At 35.1% G+C, this 17,805-nt stretch overlaps 1 long non-coding RNA gene across 1 annotated transcript; it reads right to left on the bottom strand.

Annotated features, from left to right (window-relative positions):
• Window positions 1-15,338: 15,338 nt before the first annotated feature.
• LOC113353648 lies at window positions 15,339-16,761 on the bottom strand. The gene is made up of 2 exons (XR_003361442.1): window positions 16,623-16,761; window positions 15,339-16,287 (listed from the first exon to the last, which is right to left on the bottom strand). It is a non-coding gene; the product is annotated as an uncharacterized LOC113353648 (long non-coding RNA).
• Between the last annotated feature and the right edge of the window lie 1,044 nt (window positions 16,762-17,805).

The raw sequence follows: 17,805 nt of genomic DNA on the forward strand, positions 1-17,805 counted from the left end.
TAAAGGCTTGATCTAGCTTCCTAAAACTAAGACCAGAAATCAAAGTAAACTCGAGCTTCCTAAATCAGAGATCTTTGTTAAAAGGGTTGTCACAAATCTTTATAGAGCCTGATTTCTTGTCAGGAACCTTCCCGAAGCCAAATTCCTCGTCACAAACCCTGAACCATGTTTCTACGACTTTTTCTTCGGCCTTTTCCCCGGGAACAACAGGGTAGGCAACCTCCCTAGACAATAAGTAATTAACTAACGCCCCAGACAACGACTGTTCTTCAGGCATGTCAAGAAGATGCCCAATTGAAGTTGTTCGGAAAATGGCTTGCTCATGGTCTTCTAATTTTTCACGTAGTTCTTTTAAAGACAACAAGCTGGAGTAAGTCGTAATCTTTCCGTAGCCATCCCTGTATTTCCGGGGGTGGATATACGTCCTACAAAACACAATTGCATTGATAAACATTTGTGCAGAAGTCATTACACTCGTTACTATAAGAGGATAAAACTAGATATTGTAGGCTTAATCAAATAAAACTTCCATAATAGTGTTTCCAATTGCACCTATTTACCTTTTCTTCACCACTGGCATTGAATCTTTATACTTTGTTGGAACCTCTCCAGGAATACACATAACTTGGCACCTATGACAATAGTTTTGGGTTAGTAATGATCTCAAGAATAGTAGTTCTAGTTGTAAAACAACGTAAGAATGCTACACATACAATTAACATACATAACGCAAATGCAATTTATAGTCTGATCGATACACATTTATGGATAAATGCAACTACAACATGAGAAAAATATATGAAAAAACCACACACTCAAAATCATTTCAATTTCAAATAAAGGATTCCCAATGAGTGGAGGCATCGATTACTCAAGTCTTACTGCATGTGCAACACATGAACAGAGAACGCTGAACATAAAATCCCCGGATCATGATTCTCCGGCTAATTAGTTATCAATACAAAAACTGAGAAATAAAAGTCTAACAAAATTGGAAGCACACGCATATCACAACTGATCACCAAGTGAATTTCCAAGTAAAAGAATATTTTCTAAAACTTTAACCAAATCATTTTCTAAGACATTAACAAAATCAAAAAAGCAAATGGCAGTGATGCCGCAACTTATTAAAAACCCGCTCTAAAGGCAAACTAACAACCCTGTTCCAATGTAGTACATTCCACAGGAAAAAAACACGTCGAAATACCAAAACACATTGCCATCAGTCAGGGACGTAGCCGGAACTTATATGCTATGAGGTCGAACAAATTTTGTTCCAACATTCAATTTTTTTCCTTTTCTTTTTTGATCGATAGATAGTTAAGCTACAGTAATCTATATATAGTATTATGAAGTATGTCTCTAGAATATTTATACCCCGCGGCTGTAGATTATTGAAAGTAGAATAATAACCATCCAAATACCAATCAAGGGTCCTTACCTTAGAGTGATAGCTGAGCTAGAAAAACCCCTACAAGAAATTCCCCTATAACTAAGGGTGCACACGGTACGGTTCGGCTCGGTTCTTGTCGAGACCGAGTACCTGTACTTCCCTAGCCTTGGTTCCTATTTTTTGGACCGGTACCTGTACCCTGTACCCCGGTTCCGGTACTATTCGGGACCGGTACGGTACCATATACGGTTCCGGTACCAGTCTCGGTTCCAGACAAATTTTTTCAAGCAGTGAGTTATACTGCCAGACTTCCTTTCTTGTCCTGGCCTATATGACCAGTGGAGCTCATGAAGGATGATGTACTCAGGACAAAAGCAATACCACCCTACGGTAGCACATGAAGGTTGTTCATGAATAGGGTGAACTACCCTGCAACAAGTACATGGACAAACATACAACTTAGCCAATTAAGTTGTTTGGATTGTAAATGAAAAATAGTAAAAAAAGTTTTAACATTACGAAGGTCACCTTACAACTGAAAAATAATTGGCGATTGGTGGAACGGGAAACTTCAGAGCAACATTAAAGCATGTTTGATGCTTTTCCTGATGTCGTCTCGTGATGAACTGTACCGCCGCACCATACTTTCAGTCTTCTTCAGCTACAGCAAGAAAATATGATTTGATATCAATGACAAGCGCAAGCAAAACGACCATTATACTAAGGTCTACATTAAAACTGACATATAAAACAAATGTAGTTACTTGATTTTGAGAGAAAGAGTGGTTATGACGAAATGGAATCACCTGTAACCAGTAATATTAAGTGATTAGTACCATTTGGTGATATTTTTGGCGCATAACAACAGGATGGATCAACTCACCAGCAAAGTGATCTTTGAGTTTAAAATGTCCTAATATCCAACGTTGCTCTGCTAGAAACCAATTAATTGAATCTTGAATCAAAGCCTTTATTCACAACACCCAGAGTCAGAAACACTGAAAAAAGAAAGGTATATGACTGCTAAACTGTTTCCTAAATCTAATGGCTATTACTACTCGGTACATTCGGTCCGGGACGGTACGGGACTTGGATAGGACTGTGTACCTGTACCTCCGTAGCCTCGGTTCCTATTTTTTGGACCGGTACCTGTACCCCCTTCCTCGGTTCGGTACAAAAACAGGTACGGTTCCACCGGTTCCCGGACGGTCCATCGGTCCGGCTCGGTTCCTGTGCACCCTTGCCTATAACCCAAAACTTAAATTGATTTTTTTGCTTTGAATTAAACAAAGAAGATGTGGTAAAGATTAGATAGAAAATATATCAAGTTTTCGTTCCCGTCCTTGTATTGTGTTTTTGCTTCTTTTTATACACAGAAAGGATGGTGGCATGGTGCCGTAGTGATATTATTAAAATGATGGAAAACAAAAAGCACGGTAATAAACCAAAAGAAGAGATGTATAGCAAGGTTTTGACATTTATGAAAAGTACATAAATGTCTTAAAACATTTGGAACACTAAGGCTTGACAAACATGCGTTAATTTGAGACTCTATCGCATTGCATGTGCACTGTGTAGTACATATGCGCCCACAAACTCTAATACAAATATAAAAAGGATGCCTAGGCTTAGGCTATGTTCCATCTGGATTTTTGGTAGAGAAATAAACTCTCAAATGTCATACACGAATCATAAGAATTTTTTGAACTGAAGGTTTTATTTGGCCGATAAAAGCCTGTTCGAAAATTTCGAATCCAAAAGACACCATTGATGTCTGTTGATGATGGAACCTGACGTTTCGTGAATAGAAACCTGTTGGCGAATAAAAAAACCTATTCCCAACAGGTGCAAAACCCTTTATAAATAGCTTCTCCCAGTTTCGTTTAATATATAAGAAAAATCAATCTGTTTTCTCTGTTTCAAAAAGCATCATCAGAAATCAGAAATCTCTTTGTGTGTTCTTGATTGAATCAAGGGGTACAAACCTTGAATTCAATTTTTCGTTGCAGGGCTTTCATTGTATCCTGAAGGCAATATTTCGCATACCTGTTGTAATCGCCAATTGTTATTGGGAGGGTAGAAATATTTGTCTAAAAGAAATTTATACAAGCCTTGAAAGTTTTGGAGTGCAACACTTTCTTTTCTGATTCATTCATCCTCTGTGAAACCCATTTTTTTTCCAACATAATATACTAACACAGAAATCCTGATGGTGTTTGTTGTCTTGGTGGGTTTCAAACGTTAGGTTTAATCGGCAGGCGCAGATGGCATGAGTCTTTTGCTAGTAAAACTAACTTTGACCCCCTCAAAAATATAAAACTTTTATTATGCCATAGACATTTGCACCCGCAGGTCGCTATAACTACAAAAACAACACCTCTCAAAATCTGGTGGATCCCACTTGCACCCACCTCCCCCGTCCCCCATCAGTTCAATAGAAAGTAGAAGAACTTTTAACAGTACAAGATTTATATGGTAAATGTATTAATGCAACTTTCGGCTAACAGCGAAGTTTCAAGTACAAAGTTTACTGGGGGACATTTTCTCAAACAGTAGCAAACCTTGTTTACAAACACCAACAAACTGATGGTAGGCAAATCCAACACAACCAAATATTTTGAAACCCTAGTTTTAAAAATACAAAGAAATAAATCAGCAAATCCTAGTTATAAAACCATACGAAATTAGTAAATCCTAGTTTTGAAATACCAAGTATTAACGAAGGGAAAAATAACGAACGGTTTTTTTTTTTGGTCTTGTGCTAGATAGAAAAGTCTCCTAAAAAAACAAAACGAATCGTATCTAAAATTGGGTAAGCAGCACTTTTGATCTCCTTATTACTGACCCGCTTGATCGATCAAGCGATTTGAGAGATTTCAGACAGCTGGGAAAGTTTCTCTTCTGCTTTAAATAATTTTATCTCCTCCGACTAGGCAGCTGACTGTAATATATTCACACATGACCATGCATAAAAAGTCAGGACCTTAATGGCATGTTAGTAAATAATTATTAACATTTGTCTATATATGTCCATAAATCCTATTTTTGTGTATTCTTTTATTTGTCCGGTATTTCTAGAAGATTTTTTGAAAAGAGGGTTATTTCAGATAATTAAAATAACTAGAATTCTTCTCTATGGTTAGTGATTCATTGTGTTACTGGTTCACTTTTGTGATCTATACTTCTTTAGATCTGATGCTCTTATTAAATGAAGAGTAACATAGATTTTTGCTGATCAAAAAAAGAGTAACATAGATTAGTAGAGATGTTTTTTGGAATAAAAATTGAAAGTTAAAAAGAAAACTCCCCATTTCAATACCGTTTTTCCCCAAGTTCTGAGTACAAATTTCGGAGTAATAAAATTGTTTTAGGGGTGAAATGGTGCAAATTTGTTAAGCTTTTTAATGAATCAAGGAATTAAAAAGCAATGGGTGAGGATTGGTGTGTCTGTGTCAACTAAACTTTGATCTCATCTCCATTTCTGAACTGTTTTATATTTTGTTTAATGTATCTGAAGAAACAAAATGAGCTTAAATAATCACAGTGGGATCAACATGAATGGAAATTTTTGTTGTTGTTTTTTTTTTAATTGCTAGCAGTGATTGATTTTTTCTTTTCTTAATGTCAATGTTGCTCTTTTGTTACTTGTTCACCTGTAAAATTGTCTGAATTTTCAGGTTATTTTCTATGGCTGAGGATGGAGGACCATTGCTAGTGGGTGGTCATATGAAATCCATAGATATTCCAGAATTTCCAAATCGATCAGATGTATTTTATGAACATTGGAAGTCTCATGCAAATACATACTGGGAAGGCTCCGATATTCTTTTTCTTCAAACACCCCCACGGCGTGAATACAAAGTGGGAATGATTTGGAATTCGAGTTTGGACAATTCGTTGCAAGTAACGATAAAAATTTGATCTATGAACCTGAAAGTATTATTGTAGTCAGTATCAGCTCAACCTATAATGATTACTGTTCTTACACTTCTAGAACACTTCTAATTCAACCCTCTATTTCACAAACTTTAGCATATGAGATTCTCTTGGAGGCACAAAAAGCAATTATTACAACTCTTCGGCCAGGAATAAAATTAAATGAAGCTTGTAAAGCAGGACAACTTCTAGTTGAGTCTCGCGAACCTAAGTTATTATAATACTTACGAAATTTGCTGGAATGGGTGTTGGAATTGGTTTCAGCGAATTCCAACTTAGCTTAGATGTCGAGAATAATAGAATTGTGGAACCAGGTATGGCTTTCAAGGTTGTGCTTGGGTTTGAACACGTGATATCAGATGACGACAAAAAGTTCTCCATGCTGCTAGGAGATACCGTGCTTGTGTATGATGAAAAGCCTACGGTTGTTACCATGAGTTTTAAAGAGTTGAATGACGTTACATTTCCCCTCTTATCAATTACCAAACAAGAGAACACGCCGTCTTTGAAAGCATCAGTAAGAAGATGAGTACATTTATCTTTGCTTTTAGATTTTCATAAGTTTTTGCGTTTTGGATTCTCTGCTTGTGTTAGTTTACATCAACCACTGAACTTGCATTCCTTACTAGCTGCACGATGAAAAGTTTGTCAAGTCAAGTCCCTGAGTTGAATGTTGTGTGTATAATATATCTGCTTTGAATAGTGCTGGTATGTTAATCACATTGCACTGAAAGCAGCAAGAAATCATCTAAGTATTTGGATACAAAGCACAGGAAGATATGGTGGATATAAGTTTCATGTATTGGACTAATTCAAAGAGTTTTGCAGGTAGTTATGCTATACCACAATGCTAGATGGGGAGCAGGTTGAAGCAAGAGCAATGTTAGAAAGCAGTACTGGAATGGGCTGTGTCAGACTGAAAAGGTACTTGGAAACCACACCTGGAAGGAGAGGAATGTTGTGATGATGTAACTGAAAGTGTTAGTTGGGCTGCTAGTATGATTCAGTGATGTTTACACAGACTAAGCTTTTTTTAGAGACTGGAAATTTATATGTTTGTAAAGAGAACAGCAAATTCTGCTGATGACACTCTCCCTAAGCAACTTTTAATTCTGCAACTATCAGACACTAAAGATTGGTTTGTTACCTCCAGACAGTAGTTTTTGTAATGAATCAACTTTTAATCATCTTTCCTATCCAGAAAAAAAGAAGCAGAAGATGTTCTAGCTTCTTACCTTAACCCTAACCTGAAAACTACACCCAATCGGCCAACTAGAGACTCTAGATAAATTTCAAAGAACTAAACCCACTGGAACAGGAAAAAAACTGGTCCCTTGCATCTTCATCTTCATTACATATAATGATGACTGGTCAACGAAAGACCACCCATCAAGGCATTGAAACGAGTTCACTCGCACTACGTCTATGTCCTTGGTAACTTATCATTTTCATGCAAATTATAACTGGTAACTTGATGATAAGCAACAACTCAAGATACTATTTAGTGTGTGTAACTAAACTACAAACTGATGGAATCATAGCAACATACAAAATGATAAGCTCTTGTCGTTAGACACACCCGTAAAACCCCTCTTTCGGTCTCTCCTAGGTCTTATAAATTGCTTTTAGGAACAAATCTTTCTCTCGAGAACTTGCATTTCCCCATCAGAAAGTCTGTAAAGGATGAAGCTATCTTCAAATTTGGCATCTGAAGAACCAGAACCCCTTTGGAAGACTACAGCAAGAATTTCCCGAAAGCGAGAAACCAACCTCAAAGAACACAAACAAATCTATACATGCGCACCAGGAAACACCATCTCAGCCTCTTGAGCAACCTGCCTAATGCCTGGACTCCCTGTCAGCGGTCTAGTGAAGTAAAACCTTTTCTGGATCTACTTGTTGGATTGCAGTACACACACTGCAGCAGCTTCTCAAGCTGCAAAATTTGATGCCACCAGTACACACACTGCAACAGCTTCTCAAGCTGCAAAATGGTCAAAGAAACCATCCAGAACTGATCTTGGTGAACTGGAATATAATAGCCTGTGCAGAAGTCAGCTTCTCAAGCTGCAAAATGGTCAAAGAAACCATCCAGAACAGTCCATGGTGCTAAATACAACCACCGTTCTCAGTGTTACAATATGTGGAACAGTTGGATCACCCCTACCCCATTGCTTTCCACCCACCCTTTCATATGATTGTCCTAAGCCTTAAAAGCCACAGGATTCCTTGTCAAAATAGAGTGATTGCAAAGTGGCTGCAGTATCCAGTAAAGGTAAGGCCTTCTTCCCTCAATAGGTAGGGAAGCGACCAGCATCCTAGTAATATTCATACTTTTTGCAATACCTCACTTAGCAACACCACGTATAGAATAAACCGTGCATACTACAAAGATTTAGAAGATGGAGAATGACAATTGTATCTTTAACAGGTTAGTGACTTGGATTTCTATTTCTATATCCTCACATTTGCTTGATGGATAAAGCACGAGGCTAAAAAAGAATCCTAGTCATGCTTGCCACATATCTCCCTAACCTTATCCTAGTCATGCTTGCCGCATATTTCCCTAACCTTATCCTAGTCACGTTTACCACATATTTTTTATATAAAAATAGAGTTTTTTCGAGCGACGTGGTTAACCGAAGCTTCTGGCTGATTCTGGCCCCACCTTACTTTTTTGTTTTGGTAGTATTACAGTATTTTAGACAACAATATCCGACAAAAATATTTTCCCCACAATATATTTTTTCGACCAATCACAACGAACAAAATAAATACCTAAAATAATTAAATATAATAAAATATCATAACATTCCGAAAATAGATAAAATAAATCTGCTTTATTCAATCATAAAAAAAAATACCATCATCACGAATTCATCACAAGAAACATGCATTATTCATCATGATTTTATCATAAAATTAAACCAATCACAGAAAAACGATAATAATAATAATAATAATGTCTAATGTCCGGTTATAATATTGTATAATTATATTGTTGATAATTCAACTAAGTCTAATTACTATTCAATTGAAACTAAAAAATCAATAATCAAAATTTACAAATGAAATACACAATGAAAAAAGGTGGATGCTAACCTGCAGGTAGAAACGTGCTTCTTCTTCTGTATTTTTTTTTGATTAATAATCCTGCCTAATATTCAAAATACATAATCATTAATATAAAATCGTGGAGGTATTACATGATTAAAGCAAACCTAAGAACCAAGAAAAAAAATCAGTAAAGCTAAGAACGAAGAAAAAAAATTCAGTAAAAAGTGAAACCGACAAAAATGAATGAGATTTCAATATTATTTGTGCTAACTTAATGTTCGTTCCATCAAAATATAATTCTTTTCCCTTTTTCTTTTGGGTAAATATGGCAAATTTGGTATGTGTTCTAAAAGAAGGTTAATTTAAGGTAAAATAACATTAGTAAAAAACTAGCTAAATAGGTAAGCCCGCGATTTCCATTGCTTGAGCTTTCTAAAATTAACACGATAGGTAAATGCATCAAGCAAAAAATATAAAAATCTTAGATGATCTTTTAGATATTGTGTAATAATTTTTCGAAACAAATCTTTTTATTCATGGGTAATTTGTCTCTTTATATAAAGCATTGAGCATAAGCCAAGCCCCATCTTTCAACGTCGCCTTTCTCTTCTAATGGCGGCATTTTCTTTCTTCTTTTTTACGATTTGTATTTTGTTATTTGATTCACGGGCGGTTGTTTCTTTGTAGGTATTCTCAAGCCGTTGAATGTTATTTTAATGGGAATCTCTGATAGATTTTAGCATGGATGAAATCGGTGAATCAACATCTCTTCAAAATCTTCGTATATACCATGTAAGACGGAAAGAGCCGCACCCGATTAAAAGTTGTTTCCCTTCTTTTTCTTTTGATTTTCACCTCTTTTACTGAGCAAGAAACTACGGAATTGCAGGGTTGAAGAAAAGAGAGATAGGTTATGGATTGCAGACCTATCTGAATTGAAGTTATTTATTTATTTTCTTTCTGAATTGAAGTTATTTTTATCTGATACAAATCTTAGGTTATGGTGTGCAGACCAGCATTGGTTTCTGCTTTTGTTGTTGCATATAATGGGTAGACGGTAGTGGTGGAGCTTTGTGTATAATACAACGCTCATTAGTTTTTGATACTGTGCTTTAGTTAACTCTTATATATCCATATTGTTTTTTCTGGGCATAAATGAACTACTACTCTCCCTGACTTTGTTTCAGCTGCTGGTTTCTATGGAACAGGTAGCGGCCACCAATTGTTTCAGATGCGCTTTTAATTAAGTGTGTTACAGTTAAATTTGTTGCATCACTTCTCCACAAACAATTTTTTTTATGTGTATATGTTTTTTTTTCTGAAACCGTCTATGCTTTTTCTTGCATCGGCTTCTCTAATTTGGAAGAACCTCTTTTATCTAACTGTGGATCTAAAAATTGGCGTGAATTGCAATTGTGAGTTACTATACACGACACCGATGGGAAAATAGTTATGGCACGCGTGGCTGAATCTTGGTATTTAACTGTTTAATTTTTGCTTCCCCACAGCTTATGTGAACCCAACTCAGTTATACAACTCATCGTGGTATAAATTTAATTTTCTTTTATTTCACTGGATTTGTAATTGCTTGGACAAAGTTGCAACAATACCAACCATTAATCATCTTCAGTATCACAAAGGGTTGTGAGAGAATGTTGCGTGCTAAGCTTTTTCTTCCACGTGCGGGTCATAGCTTAAACATATATGATTATCTATAGCAAAACCAAAAAACATGGATTACGCACGTCACTATTTAGTATTGTGATATACGTGTTCATGTATTTTTATTTTTTTTTATCATGCTTGAGTTAATTGGCTTTTTTTTTTGTTCAAGGATCAGATTCGAAGCCGTTGATTGTTCACTTTGTTATTATTGGAAGCCACACGTCGTTGTTCATTCCACTGTCAATTTTTAAAGCTCGGCAACTCAGTATGTAATGAATAATGAAGGTACGCAATCAACAACATACTCTTTCATCTATAGTATTCCAGACAAACCACATTGGAATTGCAGTTTCCATTAAAAAAATGTAATAGCTGCTCATTTTACGGTTTTTGTTGCATATTTACAGACTTTGTAAATCCAGACTATTCACAAATTTCTGAATTTAGTCAGAGAAAATGATATACTCTAATGTAGATGCAATCATTCGCAATTGTTTTGTGAGTTCCAGGAATATCCACAATCATGGAACCGCTTGATAAAATGGGTATGTGGATTATTAGGTTGTAGTTCTGCACACACTAATCCTTTGGACAATGATTTATTTAAATTTTACCTTCATGTCTATTAATCAGCTACGCATGGGCTGCATGGAAAAGTCATCCAACCCAATGCTCTTCTTAATGGTAGGCGAGTACAAGTCATTATATCCACAGGTTCGTCCCTTCATTATGTTTCCATTACAAGATACATATATATAAGGAATTATATTTTACTGTTTGCGTTCTTGGTCAGATTTTCGCATTGTAAATATTAAGGTGTGGTGTGATGGATCATTCATGGGATATTACTTCTACTGTAACGTTGCGAACTGCAGCACCACTACTAAATATTAGTGAAGTCTCTTACTAATTGTAAAGGGAAGTGGGAAATTTAGTTGTTGTTTTTCTCTTGAAAGTGGGAAATCTGGTTTGGTACCGCTAATGTTTGCCTATAAATATGTTTGACAATTTAGCCAAAATTGATCGGAACGTCTTTGACAACACTAAAATATTGCCCCGCTCTTTTATGTACTGCGTTGATTTTATTATGCCACGCAAAAGATGCACCAATTGTGCGGGAAATACAGATCAACTTCAAACCGTGTACGAAAGAAATACGAATTCAAACCGAGTACCGAAGAAATAATTATAATCGGGAACACATGGAACTGTTGATGTTATATAATTAACATGAGCTCAGATAGTTTACGAGTTTTAAAAATATACAACATAATTTAAATCGAGTACATAATTTAAATCGAGTACCAAAGAAATAATAATACTCCAATAAACTAAAATGAACCCATATAGTTTACTTCTTTTAAAAGTGCACAACATTATAATTCACGGAAACTTAAAGGTGTAAATGCGCTCGGCATACGCTCATCATATGTGCAATCCTAGATTATCCTTTTTTTTTACTGAAAAGGTTGATATATAAAAGAAAAAATGTAATAAGGCCCAAGGGCCCCATTTTTAGTTTGTACAAATGGTTAGGCTCTATGCCCATAACCAGTTCTTTCTGTTACAAAATCTTTCTATTATCTAGAGTCAAGAATGACTTTCCCATGAATGATCAAGTATTTAAAAGAGATTGCAAAGAACCAATTTTGATGTCCCCTAGATGTATATGAGATTCTTAATCTCAATGATTGTCTCTGCTACACTTTTGGGTCTCTTGTGAGTCATTACTCTTCGGTTTCTCTCATTCCAAAGTGAACAACACACTGCGAAAATGATCAGATGCCATAACTTCCTTTCCCTATTTCTTCCTCTTCCAAATTTCCATGCTTGCAGTTGCATGGAAACTGTACCTCCTTGCACCCATCTAATGTTGTAACCATTTATAAAATAAGACCAAACTTTGTGAGAGTACTCACAGTGTAGAAGATGATGGTTTACAGATTCTGGGCAAGAATTGCAAAGAGCACAAGTGGTTGATTGGATTTGACATCCTCTTCTTAATAAGTTATCTACTGTAGGATGGCATTCTGGGCAACTGACCACACGAAGTATTGAATTTTTGGTGGGACAAACTGCACCCATATGCAGGAATATGGGACTTCACTTAATGTAGCAGGTAGTTGATTTACTAACCAGTTATAGCAAATTTGGACCTTGAAACCTCCAGGTGCATTGCATATGAGATCATGCAATCCTAAATTTAAATACGTATATATTCAGATGAACTCACAGATGGGTAGACAATTTATAAATATTTTATAATCAAAATTTATCATGTTACTAATATTTATAATTTACAATTAATAAACTTAGAGTATTATTCACTGCAAAATTCACACGTACAAATAAATAAACATTTTATATAAGTCACTTTATAAATTCACGGGTACACTTAAAGTCACTCAAGTAATACTCCATATTTATATAATACTTTCACTCACTTAATACACGAATTGAATTTATAATTTAGCGGCATTCTTACACTCTCTCAGCACATATTAGTTTGTGGGTCCTTATTATTTAGGGTCTATCATATAATTTCAAAATACATATATAGGCACTTCTTTTGGTTAAATCAAGGATACACTTATATGTACACACACACTCATATACAGAGATATTTAGAAAAAAAAATCATCATACAAAATGATATACATTGTTATCTTAAACAAGTATACGTTGCATATTATACATTCAGTAATATTTCATTATTCTTAACAAGGATATATTGCCATCCAATATTAAATATTATATCACCCGCGCGTTTCTTTATCAATTAATTTTGATTCAAGTTGAAAGTTAAAATTAAATCTGAATTTATCGTGAATGTATTGAATTAGTAACCGAACCACACATTCCTATAAATTGCATGAATTTGATATACTGGTTAGTAAAATGAAACCTAGATCGTCAATAGTTTTTTCTTTAGGGATCTTATTAAAGTATATACCCGTATATAGCTTAAGGACTAATAATAGTTTCTTTTTGTATCGGGCTTAGTGATTTATCTCGAAATCTTAAGCATATCCATGTAAAATTGTTTTTAGAAGTGTGCAAAGAAAAGGAAAATAAATAAACCAATTAGACTAGAACAAAAAGTGCTGTTTGATGTCAATTTTATCTTAATAAATGAAACACACAATCACTTTATTATATAAGAATTTTGAATACACATACTTGTACAAATAATTACATGAATGCAATATATTCACGGATTTAAAATACACATGAAAATGTGATTCACACGAATTCATGAGTTTAAATTAACTCAATATATATGGAGTTTACGTACACATTGTTATGTACAATTATGGATTCTCTTCAAATATGGAATCTTGATCAAAATATGCATTTTATAATATTTATTACACTTAGTAAACTTAAAATATTAATCACCACATAATTATTGTGTACACATAGATTAATCACGTGTGTGACTCATAATTCACTGGCATTCATGGATTTACTCAATATTTGTATAATTCACGGGCTTAAGTCTTATAATCCCCGCGTATACATCCGGAAATATACATACTCATGCAATTATCTTTAAGAGTCGGTATGAAAAATTACAAGATATAGTAGTCATTACAAACTTTACATATCGATTTCAACAGGATATATCAGTGTGTCCCTAGAGATCCAAGATTGCACTTCATCGGTGAAAACACCGTATCAGTCTGGTTATCAGGTATGATGAAAATATTCCCAGGTAAACTCAATTTTACTGAAGAACTTAAAGATATTCCAGTGCACTATGCAAATATGTTCCTTATAATTATTTCTATATTTTTTTCCCAATTTCTGTTTGATTATATTTTCTTTATGTTCTTTAAATTTGAATTTATTTTATGTTTTTAAAAATTTGCACGTAAATGTTTTTTAGATTTTTGTAGAGAAACTTTTTTTTTTAAAAAATCCATTAAGCTATGGAAGGAAATCGCTGTCTGATATTTGTTTTATGTTAATAAATATAATCACATAAAATATTCGAGATGGGGGAATTTATAAAAAGAAAATCAAGCAGCCAAATGAGGATTTTTTTAATACTACGATGTATTGGGATCTCTATTACACTTCTACTCAAGAATATATTAGAGAAAAATAAATATCATCTCCTAAATTTTTTAAGAAAATGCCATGATATACATAAAAAAAGACTTAAAAAACGTAAAAATATTGCACAACGTGAATCCCTAACATTTCATATGTGAGAAACATACCCGTGCGTCGCACGGGTGAAAAACTGGTCTCTCTAACTTGAGTTGGAGAGACACCTCATGTTGGCCACATAGAACAGCTCAGAGAATTATTACCCTCATCTAGCATAGCTTTAACGAGATTGTTATTTTGTCATATCATTAACGAGAGATTCATATCATAAACGATAAACCATATAATAAACGGGAGATTTTTAAATTCATATCATAAACGATAAACCATATCATAAACACGAGATTGTTACTAATCCAGCTTAGCATAAACGAATAAGACAAGAGATTGTTACTAATAAGACATTGTCGATAAACCATATCTTGTTTATCATAAACGAAAATCTTATAAGACATTAACTTTAACCATATGAGTAGAACTATAAACCATATCATAAACGAGATTGTTATTAATCCAACTTAACATAAACTATTAAGACACTAACTTAACCATAAAAAGCCAACACTAACTTAACCATAAACGAGATTGTTATTAATCCAACTTTTGATGCTAAATCATAAAAAGCCAACACTATTTAGGATAGGCAAAATAACACCGCCTTACTACTCTGTTAAGAATATATATAGTTACCCACAGGTAAGGCATTCATCTTTCTCTAAGAATCTGATTCGTCCGACATCACCACATTTACCCGTCTTATTGTCTGGGTCGTGCACTTCTCTTTATATTCTGGACCTATATCAGAATCGCCATCTGAGTCTTCCGAAGTCATGTTGTATCTAGCAAGACCCTCCACAGAGCTGTCAGAGTATTCGTTGGGATCCTCCCCCGGGTTGAGAAACCCCCATCCCCCTTGTTGTATGAAGTTCTCTGGCTTATCCTTTATCGTCTTTAATTGGGTCCGCCAGTTTGAAATATCTTGCTCGTTCTCGTAGTACTTAACTCTTCTTGCATCGAGCCACACTTTAATTTGAAGGAGATGCTCTGCAGGAATTGCGTTAATATGACAGACATCAAGCCCGAAGTCCTAAAACACAAATGTCATATTGAACACCTCTGAGTCAGATTGAGTTCGCACCAGATTTACAATCTCTGTCTCTTTTAGAGTGAGTACCAAGAAAGGTGTTTCATTAAGGTGAACCAGGCAATCTAAAGTCATTACAAGGAAGGAGGGTGAGGAAGTGTGTTTCTTGATGGGGAGATTTGCATGGAATCCATGATGTATCTCTATCATTTCAAATTCATTTGAAGCCAATGGACCCCATATAGAATCGACTTCCCAGACAAACTTATGCATAAGTTGATTACCCACAGTCTCTTGCCGCTCTTTGTCAAGCTTGTCTGAATCACGAGCAAGAGGTCCCTTCCTTCTACTCCCCGCAGAGGTCTGCACCAAACGAACTGGATATCCTTTGTTGTTTTAGACCCTAGAATGACGGGGTTGTGCAAGTTCAAGTGCAAGAAAGGGGCCATTCTCTCGTCAACATCTTGATAGAAAGCATGCTTTATGTTGTCATACATCACATCCATCTGCAAAGGGATATTGCAATTTGAGAATCGGAAACCATTTGCATGGGCTTGAAGGGTACCCATCTCTAACTTTTTATTGTGTCCTCTTGCTGTGTACGGATGGATCGATACACGTAATTGCATGCCGTTTCTTGAAAGCTATAGGTGCTGGTTATTCTTCGTTGCAGCAGTAACCGGGGTGATCACGTCCGCAAGATCATCTAAAGGCATAGTCACCCCCAACCTCTTGGCAGTTTCCCGGTGTAACCGCCGGGAAAGTTTCTCTTGGTGCTGCCTCCGTAGCTCCTTTATATACCTCTCCTTGTCGTCAGATATGGCAATCTCATTCCATAAAGCCTCTGGACAATGTCGATTATGATATTTCAATCGCTTGCTGAAACTTTCGAAATTATAAGGTTTACGCTTACGTATTTTTCCGAAAACTCTCGTATCTCTGTCTTTCTGCTCTTGAGTAGGTGATCGTCTATATGCGATGGATTCCCGAGCAATTCTCTCATAATCCACTTCATCAGACATTGAATTAGTTGTGCCTGAAGAAAGAAAGAAAAAATCCTCCAAATAAATGACGGCATATATTGTAAGATTAACAAATTCAAAATTGAAACAAATAAAAGATGATCATGAAATTTGAAACCCTAGAAATGCAAACAATAGAGAAAGAAGAGAAACAGACAGTGGAATTAGCTACTCAAGACATTATAAACACTCTTAAAATTCAAGTATTCTAACAGGTTCTGATTTGATGATTACCCAAGGAAGGCTCACCACGGAGCTTGACTGTATTAAAAGGGTGTATTTTCTAATTTTGTTTGCAGAAAAATAATAATTAAATATACAGTGGAACCAAAAGCACATGTTTACATACCAAATCACGAAAGCCTGATGGATGTTTGAATCGATCCACAAAGAACAGATCAGTAGTAGTTGACGGCGGAGGATGTAGAACAGGAGAGAAACAAGAGATAAGAGAAAGTGTAGATATTCTCTGAGAAACCAACGACAACCTCAATTGTAAACAAATAAAAAAGAATCCTATTATTTGGCTTAAAAAGGGTGGGGTATTGGGTTTTCTTTCGGGTCGTCAAATAACAACCTATATGACCCCTTATCTATAATTTTCTTTAATGTTTAATCTATTCTTAATTTGATTAGTGTTAATTAAATTGATTAAGCTAACTAAAAGCTTCTCCAATGGTGTTGTGTGTGTTTCCTAGGCGGAATCACTAACAAGACATCCTTATTCCAATGTTAACTTAAATTTAGGGAGAAAAAATAATTCACCTCCAATGGCCTGTTGGTTGTTATTTTTTTTTTAATTAAATGTAAATTTTATTTTGATTTTATTACAACTAAAAATGGTTATTTAATATATTGGAATTAATTTTAGTTAAGTAAAAGCTTACTAGGATAGCTTGACATTGTCAAGATGAATGTCTAAAACTTGACATTCATCTTGACAATGTCTAATAAAGATTGAGCCATGTCATCTTCACACTGATTTAAAAAATTGGGCTGGAGAAGAATTTTAGGAAAAATGAATGTGTATCCTATGTGGACTTAGACATTTATCTTCATATGCAATCCATTGGAAAAACCCTAATCAGTCTTAGTGAATCGATTAGACTAATCCAAATATTAATTTTTTGTAAATCTAAACTTGATTTTTTTTGAGTTTTGAAGAAGGAAAAATGATGATTTTGTTGAAATTTTTTTTGACAAATTTTGAAGACAAATGACGAAACCCTTCATCACAAAACTCAAGATAACCTTATAATCAACTCCCAACATCAATTTTATCAGTTCAAATCCGTCGAAAATCTGGAAAAAAATAATGGAATTTTCTGCAGTAACGGCTGGGTAAACTTGTCGACCCGGCCGAAAATCAACACAACAGTTGGGATATTAGAAATTCCCAGCCGTAACACCACAAAACGGTTGGGAAATCAGGAACTCCCAGCCGTAATTATAGGAAACGGACAAGAATTTACTAATTTCTGGCCGTTATTCTTCCTTCAATAACCAGAGTCTGCAAAACGATTGAGTTTACA

Source organism: Papaver somniferum, chromosome 2 (genome assembly GCF_003573695.1).
Source record: "Papaver somniferum cultivar HN1 chromosome 2, ASM357369v1, whole genome shotgun sequence".
In the NCBI taxonomy this organism is placed as follows: Eukaryota; Viridiplantae; Streptophyta; class Magnoliopsida; order Ranunculales; family Papaveraceae; genus Papaver; species Papaver somniferum.